The sequence below is a fragment of the Sturnira hondurensis genome, unplaced genomic scaffold (genome assembly GCF_014824575.4).
Source record: "Sturnira hondurensis isolate 20B ecotype Veracruz unplaced genomic scaffold, ASM1482457v3 Scaffold0002640, whole genome shotgun sequence".
In the NCBI taxonomy this organism is placed as follows: domain Eukaryota; kingdom Metazoa; phylum Chordata; class Mammalia; order Chiroptera; family Phyllostomidae; genus Sturnira; species Sturnira hondurensis.
In genome coordinates this window covers 2104269-2122524 of record NW_028075271.1, presented here as the reverse complement: position 1 = coordinate 2122524, position 18256 = coordinate 2104269, and positions in this window count along the sequence as shown.

The following is an 18256-nucleotide window of genomic DNA, read 5'->3' as shown; positions in this document are numbered from 1 at the left end:
GCTTCAACATTTCAGCAGTACGACAATCACTGGATACTTTTCCCCCCTCTCACGGAGGCTTCAGATTCTGGTGAGCTCATTATGCTCGTGGCCCACGCTGGTCTGGACCAGCCACGTCGCACACAGGTGCTCAGTAGGGGCTCCCAGGTGGACGGCGCGGTTACAGACGAGTGTCTCGATGACGGGCTCTCCATGAAGGGGTGGGCCAGCCTTTCTGAAGAAGCACCGAGGGGTTAAAGGAACGGGGGTTCCTTCAGCGGACGTCTAGGACTGTTTTGTGTGAGGGGGAGAAACTGGAGAGTTTTCACTGTGGAAATACCTGTAAGATGGAGTGTGTGTGTGAGAGAGTGAGTGTGTGTGATGTGTGCAAACACACTTGTATTCGTACAGGCGTACAGTTCAGTAGGGGACTTGGGCCCATAACCGGTGAGATGTGTATGGATCGAAACTGTGGCCTGATACCAGTTGAAGGCTCGCGGAATGAGAGTTAGGTGTCAGTATTTGAGAAGAGCCACCACAGGGTGTCTGGAGAAGAGCAGAAGGAGTCCAGTGACCCAGGTGTGGCCTGAAGTGGTCCTGTCGCTGTGTGAGAAAAAAACAAATGAGACCCGCCGATTTGGAGGAGAGAAGGAGGAGGAAAGTGTGCCGGCTGAGCCCCCAGATTTCTCGTGTGCTCCCGTTTATTATCCAGTGTCTCTATGTTACTTTGGATGCATGTTAATTTGGGTAGTATCATGCTCACCAGTCCTCGTCTTGCAAAGTTAAAGAGTGCTAAATTCTTTTAAATTTAAATGCCCAACATAAGGGGGGCAGTAACAAATAGAGAGGGGTCATGTATTGATGAGTTTCTCAGGGACTCATCACAGACTCCTGTAGGGTGCACGGGCAGCTGGGTGGCACCCGCCCTGCCCAGTTCCTTTGTTCCCCGGCACAGCCGAGGGGATCGCCTTGTTCCCAAACAGCTGCCGACGTAAAATGGTGTGCTGGCCCACTTTCTGAACCAGCCCAGGAAGTGAGTCGATGCCATCTGCCCTCCCTCCCTCCCCCCATTCTGAAGTGCCAGGTGACATGAATCACAAGGCCTAACCCCAGAACATTAGAGCTGAAAGTGACCGTGGAGAGCATCTGTCCACCTTCCTGTTGACCAGGAAATGGAGGCACAGAGGCAGATGCCGCTGGGTACATGGTCAGCTGGTGGTCAGCTAGTGGGACCAGAACTCGGGGCTCGTGATCCCTGCTCAGTGCCTTTCACGCGGAGACAGTGGGGCAGGAAGCCCCCAACATCAGGCGGTGGTTCGCCAGTCACTGTCCCTTCAGGAACTAAAGTCCAGTCTAGGAATTTCGGACAGAGGGAGTTTAATAAAGACAGGGGGACACCCAAGGAAACACAGGCTGGGGTGGAAGGAGGTGTATGGTTGTGAGTACGTGAAACACAGAGTTTATTCTTGCATTATTATTATTTATCAATTATTCTGTCATTTTTCCATACAATCAACTGTGAAACTACTTTTGCTAGTTTCACAGAATCCCTGTCCCCCGCTCCAAGGGAGCTAGGAAACCACAAGACAGTCAGTGATTAGCAGCAAGAACACGTCGCTGCCTCCCCTCAGGCTGGGCGGACACTGTAAGGATGGGGTGTCCCGTGGGCCTGGGGGTGGGGACCTCCTGACGGAGCTGAGACCCTGAGTGTGGGCTGTGTGGGGAGATGTGGGCACCGCTGGAGGTTCTGTTCCGGGGAGAGTGAGACTCTTGCCGCGTAGTGCATGAAGCTACGCAGAAGCCAGCTGGCAAGGAGCCCGGGAAGGGCAGTTCCCTGCCATGCTGGGTGGGTTGGGGCGAGCGTCCGCAGAACACGGGGACAAACAGGCACCTGCCACCAGACAGGCCACCTTACAGAACCTCTGTGGCTTTACTGCAGCTTTATCACCTGGTTACGTTGTAAGCGAATTTTAGAAACAATTCGTGCAGCCCCTTCACAGTAACTACGGGAATAGAGATGCCAGATGAGAAGCAACATTTGGCCACAAATGTAGATAATGGAGAGCCAGCCACACCCATCACCCTGTCGGCCATGCTTGGGTCATTCCTCATTCATTCCTGACTTGAGGTGTTGGGCTCTCTTATCTGGATCCAGAGCCTTGTTCTCCTTGGGTCAAGAAGTAAACCATTTCTGTTCACAGCTTCCTGGGAATGGCTTCTCTTAGTGGCACAATTTGGAACCACTGAGGTGGTCCTTTGGGTATGGGAAGACCCGGAGTTCATGACTGAAGGGCCAGGCTGCCATTCGAGGGGGTTGTGGTTGTGCTGGTGTGTGGAAGTATGATGCATTTGTAACTGTTTCTAGCCTTAAGAGATGCATGGCAGAAAGGTTTTAACCCTTCGTGCCCCATGGAGAAGCAACTGAACAGCACAGGGAAACGTTAGTCTTTTCGGCCGAGGGTTTGCTGTGCTCCAGGAGTGTTCCATGCTCAGCATCTGTTAACTTACTTCAGCCTCACACTCCCTGAGCTGTCTGATAGCAACAACTATTGCCCCAGTTTGCAGATGAGGACCCTGACGTACAGAAAGGTTTAAGGACCGTGGCCAACTTGGCAGGTCAGTAAGCACTGGGGCTGCATGTGGAACCCAGGCAGCTTGGCCTCGAGTCCATGTCTTTAACCACTAATTTGTGCCCCTCCGTGACCTGTGCCGGTGGGTGCGGGTCCCCCCCAGGGTCCTTGCCCTGAAGCATTGGGCTCCGACCTGGAGGGCTGCGGGTTTGGCGTGGTGCAGCTGATGCGATGAGGTGCAGGGCACTTAGTGGCTAATTGCCATTTAATCACATGACGAATATACTTACTTCTTTCTCCCACCTCCCAGAGTCCAGGGAGAGGGTAATCACTTCTGAACGGAGTGCTCGGGATGTGGCTTTGTGTGCCTCGTGTGCGGCTGGAGCTGAACGCCACACGCTGCTTCGAGCCGCCACATTCCTGGCAGGGCCGTCTGCCCACGTGGCTAATTAAACACATCCCTTCGGTGTCTGGTGCTCCTGCCAAGCCTCCCATTTCCCTTAAATGACGATTTCCTTTCTCCCCCTGGGAAATTTGATGTTTTAAAAACACAAAATTTGAACTTTGCGAAATTAAGCAGCCCCAATTTTTGTAGAGGTGGCATTCTATTTTGGCCAGCGATTGCAATGGAAAACACTACATTTGGATAGTTCCAGCCTGGAAGTAAGTGAGCCTAGAGGGCGTGTCTCTTCAGAGTCTCCCATTCACAGGTGCTGTACGGCGTGGAAGAGGGACCGCTTTTCTTTTCCATCCTTTCAAGACCACGGGATGTGGAAACAGTTATATGGAATTTCTCTAAATATGGGAATGCCATCTCCTGGCTTCTCCTTCGCTGCAGATTTCCTTCCGGTGATTGTATTTGCTGATAAACCCTCCCGAGGTTTATCTGCTTTTCACAAAGGGTGATAAAGAGAGCAGGTTAAGGGACCTGACCAAAAGAAGGCAGGTGGTGAAGGCAGTCTTGTTTTCCGGCTCTGGTCCTTTGTCACAGGTGATACCTGAGCTTGGTGGGATAAATGCGCCCACCCAAAGTAGGTCATGTGAACAGGAAAGCAGCCCAGTGTTCAAAAGCAAGTCTGTGACACAGTGTGGTTACTAGGTCTCTGCAGGGACCTCGTGCAGGCAGGCACCCTGATCCAGTCCCTAGCGAGGTGGCCGTCATGTGTATTTGGCACTGGAGGTCTCTGTGTGTGGCCCGTATCCTGGGACTCCCTGTGCGTGGTGACCTTTGTGCTGTCACCAACGCCCTCCGAATCTCAGTGTCTTTGCCATGCGCGGTGGTTCTCCAGCCTCAGAGGGTCAGAATCTCCTTGTTAAGATGCAGACAGTGGGGCCCCCACCAGGGTTTCTGCTCAAGTGAGTCCTGGCTGGGGCCTGAGAAGTGGCATTATTGACGCGTGTGCAAGGAGGGTGCTGCTGCTGGGCTGGCGATCACTCCTGGAGACCCAGCCCTCGGGGGGCTCCTGTCTTCCTCCGCCCCAGGCCGGACGCGGGTGGTCTGGCTTGGCAGCTCTCCTGGGAGGGTCTCCCCCAACCCTCTGTGTGCTGCNCAGAATCTCCTTGTTAAGATGCAGACAGTGGGGCCCCCACCAGGGTTTCTGCTCAAGTGAGTCCTGGCTGGGGCCTGAGAAGTGGCATTATTGACGCGTGTGCAAGGAGGGTGCTGCTGCTGGGCTGGCGATCACTCCTGGAGACCCAGCCCTCGGGGGGCTCCTGTCTTCCTCCGCCCCAGGCCGGACTCGGGTGGTCTGGCTTGGCGGCTCTCCTGGGAGGGTCTCCCCCAACCCTCTGTGTGCTGCTCAGGGATTATACTCCTTCCCTCCCAGTCCGTGGCCCCTCGACGTAAGGGTCGCTCTTCTGCCCACGCTACTTTTTTAGGGTCCTTTTTTGTAGCCCATTTCAACAGCTAAACACCTTTTATAGCTCATTTGTTTACATTTTCCTCATTAAAATAAGGAGTGAGTTCTTTTGCCTGGACCCCGACAGAGAAGACCTCCCTCTGGGGATTTTTGCGGAAAGACACAGTTGAATGCACATTGTCTGAAATAAAAAAGCAAAGCAGCAAAACTGTACATCTTCAAAGCTCCCTGTGCCCAGTTCCTTCTTTATTCCCTCCTCTCGGGATGCCGATTTCTCGTCAGAGACCCAGTGGGAGTCAGGTGAGCACATCTTCAGGTCTCAGACTTCCAGACTCCATAATCCAGAGCCTCAGCTACCAGCGGCTGCCTGGGTCGGGCTCAGGGTAGGATCCCCAGGTTAGCTCGGGCCATGAGAGAGAACGATGGAGGAGGCACATGCCATTATTGACCAGAAACCAGCGTGGCGGCCTCGGTCTGTGTCTGAGGGTGAGCCCATCCCGTGTGGCCACCGGGTCTTTGCTCTGGCTGGGCTTCCCTGCCACCCCAGTAGGAAATCATACAACCTGGGAAAAAAAGGAAAAAATCCAAGCAAGAGTTGAATAAACAACGTAAGATCTAATTTTAGGCCACAGAAAGTAAAAGGTCAGCATAGAATAAGGGTAATAATAACAGCAATTCCAGTCACCATTAGTTAACTATTTTCTCCACAAAGCGTGGATCTATGCCAGCAAAATGGTGAGGCCAACTCTGCGTCCTTTCAATTGTGAGCGAGGCTTGGCCACCGGACAGGCCTCAGCAAGGCCTTCCTGTCTGAGGCGGCTCCGTCTGGGACCGAGGCACACTGATTCCTGTGAGTTAGGGCCCCGAGAAAGCCCTACCCCATGGGTGCTCGGTCTGCAATTTCACCTGCAGGGCCTCATGGGTGGCCACCTATAGACACCCCTCACTCTTTTAAAAACGGTGGTGAATTCCCATCGCATAAACTCGGCCATTTTCAAAGTACGTGATTCACTAGCATTAGATGCGTGCACGACGTCTAGCTCCAGAATATTTCCATCGATCCGAGAAGAAACCCTCCCCCCACCCAGCAGTCATTCTTCCTTCCCCCTCCCCGCAGCCCAGCCACCCACAGTCGGCCTTCTGTGTCTGGGGACTCTCCGTTCTGGGCATTGCGTGGACAGGGAGTCACGGGGCACGTGATCTTCGGGGTCTGGCCTCTTTCACTCCGCACTGCGTGTTGGGACCTGTCCATGTCGTAGTGGTCCATCAGTGGGCGGGTGGACAAGCAAATGGTGTGGGTACAGGCCAACTGCTTTTTAGATGGTTTGAAAATGACCTCCTCAAGTGGAGGCGTTGGCACACAGGGCCAGGGCCACCGACATCTTCCTTTGAGTGATATTACTGGTGAAATTACTTTGGGCAAAGGGGAGAGGGCATTCTTAAACTACAGACAGGTGGCGGAAGGAAGAAGAGCCAGCTACAGTTTGGCTAACATCTGACTCTGGTTCGAGTTTGAGGAAATCACTCCGACGGGGTCTCTGGCTGAACGCAACGTCCCACCGCTGGGTGTCGGATCACACACACACACCCTGGTTCTCCAAGGCCAGTGTGCAACAGGGGGCTGGCTGAGAGAAGACTGGCCCCTCCTTCCCCAGCTCAGCCCAGGCCAGGTCTTGCTGGGTGCACATATTGGCTGCAGAGCACCCAACCTCACCAGTCCGATGGGCATCGGCAAGGCCAGGGTTGAAGCTGCTCCTGTGTGGCGGCCGGACGATCGCGCTGACCGCAGGAGACAGGGGCCCTGCGTCGAGCTCAGTTTCCACTCTGAGTGTGGGACAGTAAGATGACTCTGGAAGGAAATAGCCCTAGAGTCGAGGAGAGAGGTTCCTTCTCCATCTTTGTGGGGGGTTAATTTGCTGGCAATTATAATGTCTTTACCATACACTTAGGGTCACATTTATTTACACTCTGGGAAGAAGGATGGCTCTTTATGACTTTTTTATTTAAATTATTGATGCTGGAAACCATGAGCCATTCATTTCCTGCTTTTTCAACATGGGTAATTGACTAGTTCGAGGTAGGCGTGGGTTTGTGAAGACCGTTTAGTGGGTGTGAGGAGTGACTGCTGGAGGACCCTGCTGTTGACTTCGCCCACAGGTAATTATCCGTCATGTAACACTCTGGTCTCCGCGCTGGAGCGCACGGGGGTGCCCTGTGACAGCTGTTCCCTCCAGCCGCTGCAGGGGTCCGGGCGTGGTTATTTCTATGAGTACGTAGATGGGGTATCTCCAGGGTAAGAGCTGAAGTACGGGGAGGTCTTTTACTCTACCCACTCTTTCCTCTGTCTTTCCCGGGGTGATCCAGCTAGTGGTGAAACTTGTGCCGGATTCTGCTTGAAGACCGAATAGAAACAGCCGCAGAGGCCTTTTAAGTGAGGCCAGATGTACAGCCACCAAAATCGGAAAAGCTGAAATCAGGAAGGCTCCCATTTTGGGTCAGATGTGTCACTTTCTCAGAGAGAAAGCATGGCGTGGGTTCAGCAAAGATTNCGGCCGGACGATCGCGCTGACCGCAGGAGACAGGGGCCCTGCGTCGAGCTCAGTTTCCACTCTGAGTGGGGGACAGTAAGATGACTCTGGAAGGAAATAGCCCTAGAGTCGAGGAGAGAGGTTCCTTCTCCATCTTTGTGGGGGGTTAATTTGCTGGCAATTATAATGTCTTTACCATACACTTAGGGTCACATTTATTTACACTCTGGGAAGAAGGATGGCTCTTTATGACTTTTTTATTTAAATTATTGATGCTGGAAACCATGAGCCATTCATTTCCTGCTTTTTCAACATGGGTAATTGACTAGTTCGAGGCAGGCGTGGGTTTGCGAAGGCCGTTTAGTGGGCGTGAGGAGTGACTGCTGGAGGACCCTGCTGTTGACTTCGCCCACAGGTAATTATCCATCATGTAACACTCTGGTCTCCGCGCTGGAGCGCACGGGGGTGCCCTGGGACAGCTGTTCCCTCCAGCCGCTGCAGGGGTCCGGGCGTGGTTATTTCTATGAGTACGTAGATGGGGTATCTCCAGGGTAAGAGCTGAAGTACGGAGAGGTCTTTTACTCTACCCACTCTTTCCTCTGTCTTTCCCGGGGTGATCCAGCTAGTGGTGAAACTTGTGCCGGATTCTGCTTGAAGACCGAATAGAAACAGCCGCAGAGGCCTTTTAAGTGAGGCCAGATGTACAGCCACCAAAATCGGAAAAGCTGAAATCAGGAAGGCTCCCATTTTGGGTCAGATGTGTCACTTTCTCAGAGAGAAAGCATGGCGTGGGTTCAGCAAAGATTCTCAGAGGGTGCCCCGTGTTCTAGGAGATTGGCTGCGCGCCCTGGCGATTCAGAGAAGAACAATGCAAGGTTCTGAACCTCATGAAATGCACAGTTATTAGGAGAGAGCGAATCTTAAACATCAAATCATAGATACGAGATAAGTGTTACAGTCAACGAGAACAAATAAGAGAGGGAATTTGTGGGAGAGAACTGTTCATTTTGGGAAAAGGAGACGGGAAGGGGGGGATGATGGTGGGAACGCTGCGTGGGGCCGACTCAGGAAGACATTCGAAGGTGACCCATGGGGATTGGGAGCAGCAGGAGACAAGGGTGGTCACAGTGTGGCAGGTGGACACCAATATCCTTAGTGGGGGTGGAGAAGGGTCGAGAAGAACAATGGTGGACTCAGCCCTGGCCGGCTGAAGTCTGATCTGCCCAGGAGGTGTCTAGGGAGAGATGGCCGCTTGGCTCTGGGGCCTGGGGCCTGGCCGTCAGGGTGGAAGGCAGCTCTGGTGATCAATAGGTATTGACACATTGTGTTCTAGTTTTAAGTAATTGGCATAACTGGGGATGGCATTTATGCTGGGAACCCTCATTAACGCATTGGTCTAAAGTCCCCTCATTAATGCAGTGGTACTTCATCTGATGGTGTTTGCTGTTCCTGTTTTTTTTCCAGCCCCTGGAGAAAGGACCAACACATTTAAATGACCCACTACTACTGACATATGGTGCCTCTCTGGGACGACATTTCTGCCCATGAAGCCAGGATAAGGCGTTATTTAGAAACTCAGAGTGTATTGAAGGGGGGCCCCTGGACAATTGCTTGTCGATAAATCTCTTTCGTTTCCCACTGTGAGACAAAGGAAGTGGTCATCGGCAAAACCAACCAGCAACCGTTCAGTTGTTTGGGGGAAGTGGGGGAGGGGCAGGGAGGGGGCGTTTCTAGCCGGGCTTTGCTTGGATCTGCCTCTTCTGCCCCGCACGAGCCACGGCCACCAGAATGACATCAACAAGGCTCAGGGGAGTTTTCCTTTTCCCACGGGCCAGCCCCCTTCATCTCCATACCAGTCTTGTATAACTGCCACTCATGAAAGTCCCTCTCCAGGCCAGCTGGCCCTCCTCACTGTCACCCAGTAGGACACGGGCGTTCTTGCATTGGTGTGTGCTCAGGCTTGCCTGCACCCTCTCTGCATCCAGAGCCCTCCCTGGACACAACGTGGAGGGCTGGTGTGTTGCCTGACCGAGGGGCTGACGCCGACCGCCTTTTCAGTGTGATCTGACCTAGTGTGCTCTGTGTTTTTCAGCAGGGCCTGTCTGTTTTGGGAGGCCCGGTGAGCTGAGAGGAAGCAGCAACCGACCGGCTGGATCCGATGGGAGAGGAGTCCAGGTAGAGGCGTTTTCACGTAGTGGTGNAGTCCCTCTCCAGGCCAGCTGGCCCTCCTCACTGTCACCCAGTAGGACACGGGCGTTCTTGCATTGGTGTGTGCTCAGGCTTGCCTGCACCCTCTCTGCATCCAGAGCCCTCCCTGGACACAACGTGGAGGGCTGGTGTGTTGCCTGACCGAGGGGCTGACACCGACCGCCTTTTCAGTGTGATCTGACCTAGTGTGCTCTGCGTTTTTCAGCAGGGCCTGTCTGTTGGCACAGGGTGGGGATGAGCCCCTGGGGGGCGGGAAGCCTTTTGGGAGGCCTTGCCTGGGGCCCGGTGAGCTGAGAGGAAGCAGCAACCGACCAGCTGGATCCGATGGGAGAGGAGTCCAGGTAGAGGCGTTTTCACGTAGTGGTGGCCCGTGGCTTTTACTTCTCTTTAGACCATCTCAAAGATGGGGAGCCCTTTAATGGAAAGTAGGAAAAAGGAAGAGAGCCAATGAGAAAAGATTCAGATGCCAATTCCTGCTGGGGGCCAGGGAGTCCCCGGAGTCTGGGCTGTGCAGGTGGACTCGGCCCGCCGGAGGCTGAGATCGCCGCGGTCGAGAGGAGCCAGAAGGAAGGGCCGCGAAATAACTGGGAAAAGCGCCACAAATGTTTGCACACTGACTGTGGCCTCTGAAGACTTTGAGGGGGTTGAAAACAGTTTGTTCTCCACATAGTTTCCGCATTATTCCTCCCATCTTATTATAAAAATGCTTCTTGTGGTATCTCCGAAGAAAATGCTTGCTTAGCAGTCTCACCCGTATTAATCACAAATTCCAAATCCGTGGCATCAGAGTTACATATTTTCCAATTAGAAGAAGGTCCCAGTCTTCGGTTCGTTGACTCTGGAGCCGCACTACAGGCTTGTTGTGTTGATAGTGACATAGCAGGCATTCTGTCGGAACTCGGGTTTCTGGAGAGAGGTTCCAAAATACTTCCATTTTGTCTCAAATCAGAAGCAGCTGCTCCTTATAAAAAGGAAAGCTGACGTTTGGATGGTCCACAGGAAAGCTAATGGGACTTAGAACCTAAAATAGCGGATCCCCGGGTTTTCAGTCAGCAGGTGGTCTTCAGCAAACGCCCCCCCCGCCCCCCCGCCCCCCCCGCCCCCCCGTTCGTTCCTGCTGGCTTTATTCTCGTTGTCGACTTCTCTCACACCGAAAACAGCATTTGTGTGATGGACTGCGTCGGCAGCACCGAGGCGTTTTACAGTGAAGGCAAGGCGTTATCTGGTGACACGTGCCCACCGAAGGGAGGTGATGCATGGGGGCCGTAATGTAAATACGACTCGGCCCCTCCGAGTGGCAGGATGACCAGAGAGAGGAATGCCATTATCATCCGTCAGCCGGGGATGGGGGCCTGAAGTGCTGAGCCTACAAACCTCCCGTAGGGTCTACGATGACAAGAAACTGCTGTAGTGGAAACTCTAAAACTAACAAGGGTATTAGCTTCATTGATTTTCTGAAAATGGGAAAGGAAAAAAAAAAGAGTGCTCAGCTCAGACCAGGAAAGAGATTTAATACAACCGTCTTTTAATCATATTAAGTTTCCTAGAATCAATACCCACCCCCCACCCCCCTAGGAGTCTACGGGCTGGGCCCACCAGTTGCTGCTCAGAAGCCGAGGAGCGATCGAGGCTCTGCCTTCTTCGCAGACCGGTTCAGAGGCCCGCACAATGGAGCTCAGAGTAGGGGGAGCGGGTGGCATTGTGCGCACACCAATGTGACGCGATGACTTGGACCTGCCGAGTGTGCGTGGGCTGTTCAGGGGCCCACGGGACCCGGGAGCTGAGGGTGAGAGGTGCCAGTTAGGGAGCGGCCCCCAGCACTGCAGTGGGGGCGGCTCTCTCGAGGACTGTTTACCACCCACCCCCACCTCGCCCTGCTGGGGGCACCCTCCTCCCTGACTCTGTGGGGTCCCAGGCGAGTGAGGATGGCTATGCCTTCCGCAGTTTAACACGGCGGCTCTGAACGCTGCCAGACCCGGCCTGTGTGAACGCATGCTCTGCACTCGGGACCCCTTTCTCCTCAGCTGAACTTTATCTTATTTTGGAAAGTTGAATGACTATTTCTTAGCCAATATAAATAACTCTTGATAGAAGCACTGAATTTATTTTATTTATCTTTTTTTTTTACTGATTCATTTGAGAGAGAGAGATTGATTTGTTCCACATATTTATGCATTCATTGGTTGATTCTCATATGTGCCCTGAGTGAGGATTGAACCCGCAATGTTGGCGTATGGGGACAGAGCTCTAACCAACTAGGTTACCCGGCCAGGGCGAATTATTGTTTTCCAAGGTTTTTTTAAAGATTCCAATGACATTTTTTAAAGATTTTAAATTTATTTATCTTTAGAGGGGAAGGGAAGGAAAGAGGGAGAGAAATATCAATGTATGGTTGCCTCTCATGCGTTCCCTGCTGGGAACTGTTCTGCAACCCAGGCATGGATGGGGACACTTGGGGACGGGGACTTGCCTGTGTCTGTGGCAGGAAGCCGGCACACCGGACGGGTTTGCAGCACTTCCACTCGCCCGCCTGTCTCTCGTGCTGTGGTGGGTGGGGCAGGGGTCCTTGTGAGGGTGTTGTAGATGCCAGGAACCGGGGCTCAAGGAGGCTGGGTAACTGGTCTCCGACCACACGCTGACAGCTGGAGTGTTTGACTTCTGGAAAGTTCTATCCCTAGGGTTTATTTTTAATTTTTAAAATGTTTAATTAAAAACTTTGTTTTATGGGAGGGAGGGGGGAGGATGGGGGGTGGGATGGGATGGGAGTAATAGACAGAAAACTATACTTGAAAAATAATTAAATAAAAAAATTGAAAAAAAACCCCCAAACTTTGTTTACACCAGCCAACCTCCAGGTGGTACCCTGTAGAGCTGGAAATAAATCACTGAGGCCACATAAGATGTGCACATGTGGCCAGAGAGCCTCACGTCACAACCAACAAACAACCACAAACACAACCACCGTCGCCTGGTCACCAGACAGTGGACTAGCACAGGGGATTGTGGATCTCTGCTGGCCCTTCCGTCTTTGGCTCAGCTGGAGACACTGCCTGGGTCTCCTGAACCTGAGTTGTGCTACCTGCACAGAACAGTGAAAAACTGGGGCTTTAGTTCTCTAACAGAAGCCCGGGGTGTGATGACACAGATCAGTGCGGGGAGAGCGTGGCCCTTAGTCCTGTCACCTGTGGAAGGGACAGTTGCAGAGGACAGAGGGGGCTCTGCCCAGGTCATGTGCACTCACAGCTGGCATTTCCTTTTTGACTTACTTTGGAGGGGGCACCCCTCCCCCGCGCGTTCTGGGAGGAAGTCACCGCTTTGAGCACTCATGCCGAGCCCGTGGAGGCCCCGAGCCTGAGCGCTGGTCCTTCCTTCTGTCTTCTTTTCCATCCCTACATTCCAGACTCTGAAGTGCCCTGTGCAACCTGCGTGGGGAAGATTCTAGAAGTTCTGCAGGAGGTGTGGGCAGAGGCAGGGCCTGACACAGTGCAGAGTCTGTTCTGAAGGGTGGATGGCGGACCTGAAAGCACAGGGAGACAGAACACAGCAAAAAAGAGTGAAAGGAAGAAACAAACCAAAACCCAGGAGAAGCACCTGCTTTCTTCAGCTGAGGGTCCTCATTCCCCGTCCCTATGCTCAGACTGGTGTGTGGGGGACGTGGCGCTCAGAACTGAGAGAGCGGGTGGGCGTGTGAACAAGGCCCCCTGGTACCCACCGAGGCGGAGCCCTGCAGGCCCCCTGGTTGGCCACGCTCGGGGTGGGGGGGGGACTGGGTCAAGCTCCTCCGTTAGTGCAGCTGCCCGTGGTTCTTCCTCACGGGACAAAGTGTCCTTGTGTGCGGTTTATGTCACCAGAGCAGATGAGGCAGGTGGCTGGCCGCCTATGAGCAAGCTGGGGGTTCTCGCCTGTTTGTCCTCGCCAACTTCTTACAGGGACCAGTCGGCCACAAACAAGCCTCACCCTGTCCAGTCAGCACAGACCTGTGGGTGATTGAGGTGTCAGCGGGAGATGGACTGCACTCCCGGCGAGGGACCAGCGCAAACGGCCAGTCCTCGTCCTCGTCCCTCCCTGCCTTCGCGGCATTCCATCAGAGCAGCCCAGTGAAATGTTTCCATCCCTGCCCCGCCTGCCCCCGCCCCCACCCCCCACCCCCACCCCCACCGCCGCTCCTCCTCTGGCCGTCTGCTTAGTGAATTGGCTTTCTTCCTCTGCAGGTGGTGGCTCACCATTCAAACGCACTGGTGTGCAGACAACTGCTCTGGTGATCGCTCCTCAAGGGGCTCGCAGTGTGATGCGCGTGTATCTGAGGAAGTAATCCCAGAATCCTTGGGAGTGTTTTCATGCTGATTAGCGCATTTTAGGCTAGTGGTCTCCATGGGGCTTTCCCAGTCTTTCCTCTCGGTCTCACCTGGCTCCAAGGTGCTGCCACTTCGGGTGAGGCATCCGTACCTAGACTCAGGCAGCTAGGCGCACGGAGTCATTACTGCCTGTTAGTCAACAAAGTCCAGAATGCTGGCCTTAGAAACACTTAAATAAAGTTAGTGTGACCGTGCTGCACGCCCACGTGAACACGAAGACTGCCTGCCTGTTTGCCGACTCAGCCCTGTGCCCACAGCCTGGGCCTTCCTTACAGAGCTCCTGGGGCAGCGGCCTCCTCTCTGCATGGTGGCCGTGGCTCCTTAGCTGTCCTGTTCGCAAAGTTTCCCCCACCAAAGGCTGAGTCGCAGCCGAACTTTCCCCCTGAGGCTGTAGCTGCCACTCTGCTCCTTGGTTCCGGCAGATGACCGGCATAGTGACCAGACCCTTGTCCCCTGTGGCCCAGCTTCTGTTCAGGTAAAGGTGTCGTTTAACTTCATTCTACAGCGAACACTGACTTGCTCTTTGCCTTCCAAATGGTGAAAATATCAGCTTTGCCTGTTTGTGGGGGAAAATATTACACCATGATTGGAGTTCTACCATGCGTTGAACTTTGGAAAAAGTATGAAACTCGATTAACTTTCCCTGTATGAAATTCACTAATCATCATCACTTTGCGCCCCTGTGGTCGGGGACGGGACCTGGCTGAAACGAGCGACGGGGGGATGACGCAGACACACGTTGTGGGCAGGCCGGGTAATCGCAGCAGCCTCTTCGTCCTGGAACGTTAGCTGCCTCCGTCCGGGTGGGTCGTTCCGTCTCTAGCCGCGCTGGCACGGTGTCTCTCCTCTGTTATTTTTATCGCTCTTTAATTTCTCTATCAGTCATTTTTAGTGTGATGATCTTCACTGTACTCAGGAACCTAATTTAGGCTCGTAAATTCCAAGTGTTGAGAGAGAGTTAGTTCTTTGATTGTCTGCGCTGTTTTTCTGTTACCACACTGGGATGTCATTTTCCCTTTCGTGGTGGTAAAATGCACGGGATGTAAGTTGCCCATTTAACCCTTGCAAAGCATGCAACTCCGAGGCATTCAGGACGTTTGTAATCCTTTGTAACCATCGTCACTGTCTAGTTCCACAAGTGTTTCATTACCTCAAGTGGAAACCCCACGGCCATGAAGCAGTGACCCGCCCAGTCCCCTGCACGGTCCCTTCTCCCCAGCCCCTGGCAGCCCCCAATCTGTTTTTGTCTCTATTTTGCCTATTTTGGACATTTCCTATAAATGGAACCCTACAAAGATGAATTAACTTTATTTCTCCCAAGCTCTGCATTGCTTCCACTCAGGATACTTAGGTCAGCCCTGGCCGGGTGGCTCAGGTGGAGTGTTGTCCTGTACACCAAAAGGCCGCAGGTTCGATTCCCAGTCAGGGCAGACACCTAGGTTGTGGATTTGATTGCTGTTTGGGGTGCGTATGCGAGGCAACCAATCCACATTTCTCTCTCACATCTATGTTTCTCTCTTTATTTCTGTCTGACTCTCTCTAAAACCAATGAACATATCCCTGAGTGAGAATTAAAAAAGAAAGACCCAGAAAATGGTGACTTGCACCAACTGTAATTTTAGGTTCTTGTGATTCACCAACAATATTTTACTTTAACATTTTCAACTCCTCAGGCTAACAGGCGGTTATGAATGGACTTGCTGCGCTTCATTTTATCCTGGAGAACGGGCAACGTGAATGTAATTCTAGTGGCCACTAGTGAGCTGAGCCCCTTCCAAGGACCGATAAGACTTGCGTTTTGAATTGTCTTTAGACAACTGAAATTCTGCACCCAGGGAGGCTGCCGTTTTCCAAGGGCACACTCTCCGCGTACAGCGACATTTTACTGTGGAGGAAGTACTGGCAGCCACGTGAGCCCCGGGCAGGCTGTGCTGGGCGCACCCCCACAGAGCGTGCCCACGCGGCCTTCTCTCCCCGCTCTGCCTGCAAGTGCACCGTTTCCAAAATCGACGATTAATGGCTGAAAAAATCTGAAAAATGGATATCCCTTTGACCTTTCTAAGGTTTGTCATTTACTTGACATACCCATTACCTCTAAAATCAAATGTGTTTGTCTAAACATTATTCCGTTGCTTGCTTTGGGCACTAAAGGGCAGACAGCTGACCACGGACCCGCTGACAGTGATCAATTCCGCCTCGGCTCTTGTCACTTTCCCTGTTTATTCTGCTATCAATCTCCCCTCGGCCTGCCACCACGGCCACTTTCTGCTGCTCAGGCGCTTTTAAAACTAACAATAATCCAATTTAGAATTGATCGATGAGAATGTGTGGTCAGTAAGCAAAATGACAAAGTCTGCATGTAGCCGTTGACCACACAGCCAGGGGTATATCTTATATGAACGGGACCGAAGACAAATTTTAATTAATGAATTAAATCCTAATAGCATTCAAGCCTTTTCGCTGTTTTTTTTTCCCCCTTTTTTCGTAAGTCAGATGCTCCAAGTTTTACTGTCTTACTTGTTCACTAGCAGAACTAGTGACTCCTGGAGCCGTGCTTTCCTGGAGGACTTTCTGCTTTGGTGGGATCGGCCTAGGCCTGTGCCCTCTGACCTGAGAGCCACTAACCACGTGTGGCTAGACTTGAACAACTGAGGAACTGGGTTTTAAGTTCTATTTCACTTGAAGTTAGAGTGAGTTCGCTTTAGTGGCTCCTGGCCACAGTCCCAAGCAGAGTAATTCTGGGATGTTGGGGTTTTTGTCACACAGTCTAGACACTGTGTGTCAGGAGGTCATTGCCTCTGAACCATGGCTAGGAACCAGGTGAGAGAAGTTCAAGGACATGTTCAAAGTCTTTCCCTCGTCTCACAGGCAATGTTTGGCCAGAGCGCCCTCCCCGGTGCTCAGGAGTGGGACTCCCTGACGGACCGAGAGGGCCTAGGTGCCTCTCTGCAGGGGTGGGTCCTGCCCGCAGAGGGGAGAGTTCCAACAGGACAGGGGCACGAGGGGGAACTGGTTTCTTTCCCTAAATGCCCCCAAGGCCACCCTGTTCTCGGCTGTGCCCACACCTGGTTCCCAGGACGTAATGCTGCACTTGGTTCCCAGTGAGCCTAGGCCCCTCACTGGGTCGCTAGTGTCTGGCTCCCAGATTGGCTGGGCCCTTAGTCCCTGCTCGTCTCCCTCCTTCCCTCACCCTCGAACCTCATCTTTGCCAAATCCAACACAGGGGAGTCATTTGATGAATCTCTTAAGATGATTTGAAAAATCGTATCTTAATATGATGTGACCTTCAATGCGCAGTGTAAAAATTGATTGCTAATAAGATTAGAATTACCTAGGATATTTGGGGGGGTCTCTTAAAACCATAAAATCAATTTAGCTTCTATTTCCAGATATAGGTCAAAAGCTAGATTAATTTAAAAAACACATTACTTATTTGCATTTCCCATTGTGCGGGGGAAGATGAAGGGCCGGTAGGAGCACTGGGTGAGGGTTGTGGTGTCCCCGACGGAGACTTAGGTGCCAGACCGGATCGCCCTGGTCCCAGAAGAGATGCGGTCTGCTGCTTCTCTCGAGGGAAACTCCAAACCTCTCATTCCTGTGTTATTTACATTCCAACAACCAAAAGTTAAAAGCAAAGGCCATTTAAAAAAATGGAAGAAAATATTTTTTGAACATCTTAAGTAAGAAAATAAAAGCTTAATTTGGAACATCTTTTTAAAAAATGTGATTTTATGTGGCTTAGTTTAAGAGTTTGACGACAAAGGATACCTTCTAATTAGAAGGTCCTTGAATTTAAAAGAAAATACAGCTCATTCATGGATTCACTGTCCAAAGACAGATACTGTTAGAATTTTCTTCTGTTTCTTTCTGATCATTATTCTACTTGTTTTCAAGCTAAATGGAAAAGCAGGTATATACTATTCGTATGCTGCTTTTTTTCATTAAAATTAACATAACACATTATTATATTGCATATTATTTAGAAACGCAGTTTTTTAAAGTTATGTCATAATGAATGGTGTAAGTATACCTAATTTTTCTAATTGTTACGTCTTTTTTCTGGCATTTAGATGACTTCTGATATTTTGGCTGTTATAAATAATGCCTGTCAGTATTCAGGATTAGTTTCTTAGTCTCTGTTCTCAAAGGTGGGCTTACTGAGCCAGAGCGTGTAAGTATCAGGGGCTCTTTGCCAAAGTGCTTTCCGAAGATCATTCCAAAATATCAGCGTACTTGAGAGTTCCCCACCCACAGTCCCCTCACCAGTTGGAATGGTATTTTTTTTTTTTAAATCTTTGCTAATTTGATGGGGGTCAAATGTTACTTCACTGTTATTTTAATGTGCCATCCCTGGTTACTGGTGAAGGAAAGCGCTTCCCACACATCTGTTAATGGGCTTCATGTCCTTTTGGGAAATTGCCTATTCACATTCCCTGTCAGCTTACCCACTGGGGCTGCAGTGTTTGAAAGTTCAGTTTGATTAACTTGTTTATATACAAGGATAGTAGCACTTTGTTTATGTAGCATTTCCTGTGACTTTTTCCCCAGACATGATCTCTATTTATTTATTTTGAATAAACAGAAGCTTATATTTTTAATGTGGTATCATATATTAATGTTTTATTCTAAGTTTAGTACATTGTACCTTTTCTAATGGTACATTTCTAGAAGTTTTTCTTCTTTAGTTCTTATATTTGGTATTTAATTTCAAAATGCCCTTGGAATTTATTTTGGTGACTGATTTTAGGTAGGGATAG